This window comes from Argentina silus (assembly GCF_951799395.1).
Source record: "Argentina silus genome assembly, chromosome: 18".
Classification (NCBI taxonomy): domain Eukaryota; kingdom Metazoa; phylum Chordata; class Actinopteri; order Argentiniformes; family Argentinidae; genus Argentina; species Argentina silus.
The window spans coordinates 17,898,703-17,900,823 of record NC_139672.1 but is presented as its reverse complement, the minus strand read 5'-3'; the positions used below and the strand labels follow the sequence as shown (position 1 = coordinate 17,900,823).

Sequence of the window (2,121 nt, the reverse complement as noted above, 5' to 3'; positions counted from 1 at the left end):
AAACATGCTGTCTCCATAACCCACTATGTGTGTGTGTGTGTGTGTGTGTGTGTGTGTGTGTGTGTGTGTGTGTGTGGAACTGATGTTAAAAGCTGAATGAAGAGAGAGCAGATAAGATTTAGTGATTATTATGGGCTGGGGCTGGTTGCCATGCCAACCACTCCTCTGGGCTCAGCAGGACTCAGATAAGACCCTGGTCTTTGAACTTACTGTTGAGACATCTCTCCCTCTCTCTCTCCCTCCCTCCCTTTAACCCTCTCTCTCCCTCTCTCTCTCTCTCTCTCTCTCTCCCTCCCTCCCTTTAACCGTCTCTCTCTCTCTCCCTCTCTCTCTCTCTCTCTCTCTCTCTCTCTCTCTCTCTCTCTCTCTCCCTCCCGCTCTGAGCAGGTAAGATTTCACGCCTTTTAAGTCAACTTATTTTCTTGATTTAGGTCGTAGTTGTTCAGTTTTCTTTTAGAATTTAGAATTCTCATTTAGTTTTGGTTTTGTGTTTCATGTAGAGACACATCTTTGCTCAGTTCGGCATGTTTTGACAAATCACACACACACACACACACACAATAGCAGTGTGATATAGCAAGACATTAGCATGGTAATGTTATTATGTGTGATGTGTGGTCATAGTTGTGATTCTATCAGATAATGATGGTTGATAATTAATGATTCCTCATGATAAGATGTTGCTCTCTGACTCTTGACATTGTGCTGGTTACCAGAACACTCCAGAGAGGGTGTGCAGCCAGGGTGACTGTAGATGTCTCCTAACTGCATCTGGGGGATTCAAAGGTTGTTAGTCAGGGAGGACATGGAGGCTTCCTGAACCTCTGACCTGTAGAGAATCACCATGTAGGCGACACAGTCAGAAAGCACGGGACACATACTGTATATGGAGCCTGTAAAGAGGCCCTGCGCTCTCCAAACTAAAGGCTTCCTCGGGGTGGCAGAGAGCCTAGACGTTAGAGGTTAGAGGTTAGAGGTTAGAGGTTAGAGAGGCCGGCCATCGGTAGGTTGCTGGTTGGATCCCCCCCCCAGGAGGAGCCGGAGGTGAGCTGGTGACTGGAGGGATGCTGACATCATATCCAGGTGCCTACCACTGCTGTTGTGCCCTTGAGCAAGGCACTTAACCCCTTAGTGACCCTGACACTGTTCTTAACCCCTTAGTGACCCTGACACTGTTCTTAACCCCTTAGTGACCCTGACACTGTTCTTAACCCCTTAGTGACCCTGACACTGTTCTTAACCCCTTAGTGACCCTGACACTGTTCTTAACCCCTTAGTGACCCTGACACTGTTCCCAGCAATTGCATGGCTAATAAAAGGTGGTTTGTTTTGTTGTTGTGGGAGAACAGCGTTAGCAGCGTTAGCAGCGTTAGCAGCGTTAGCAGCGTTAGCAGCGTTAGCAGCGTTAGCAGCGTTAGCAGCGTTAGCAGCGTTAGCCAGCCAGTACAGACAGTGTTGCTATTCATTAGACCCACTGAGCAGTCATCACAGACAACAGTCTGTCTCTCTCAGGGGAAGGATATGAACGTGACACAGCGTCTCTCAGGGGAAGGATATGAACGTGACACCGTGGTGTGAAAACAGGTTGTGAAACAGAAAAACTGCTGCAGCAGCAAACTGGACTTCTGCTTCCTACCTCTGGTCACCATGACGCTGTCTGTGATTGGTCCACGACAGGGGGAGGGGGAAGGAGGGAGGAGGGAGGAGGGGGGAGGGAGGAGGGAGGTCTAGTGTAGAGGCATGAGAGAGAGGAGGATGAGGAGAGAGAGAGAGGAGAGGAGGTGAAGGAGAGGTACCTTCATATCTGTCTTCGGTGTGTGACATCATACAGGTGAGACGGAGCCCTTTAGCTCTGTGACTAGAGACTCACACACACACACACACACACACACACACACACACACACACACACACACACACGCGCGTAGACACACACACACACACACACACACACACACACACACACACAAACACACACACACACAAACACACACATACACACACACGCGTAGACACACACACACACACACAGACAGGCAGACAGACAGAGTGTGTGTGTGTGTGTGTGTGTGTGTGTGTGTGTGTGTGTGTGTGTGTGTGTGTGTGTGTGTAATGACACCA

General features: G+C 49.3%; 1 protein-coding gene across 1 annotated transcript in view; it reads left to right on the top strand.

Annotated features, from left to right (window-relative positions):
* Window positions 1-1,770: 1,770 nt before the first annotated feature.
* The window catches only part of LOC310818998 (equilibrative nucleoside transporter 1-like), a 19,847-nt gene continuing 19,496 nt past the window's right edge, over window positions 1,771-2,121 (top strand). Inside the window, exon 1 of the mRNA XM_083690164.1 lies at window positions 1,771-1,831. The gene's annotated coding sequence lies outside the window, so the exon portion shown is untranslated. The remainder of the gene's footprint in view (window positions 1,832-2,121) is intronic.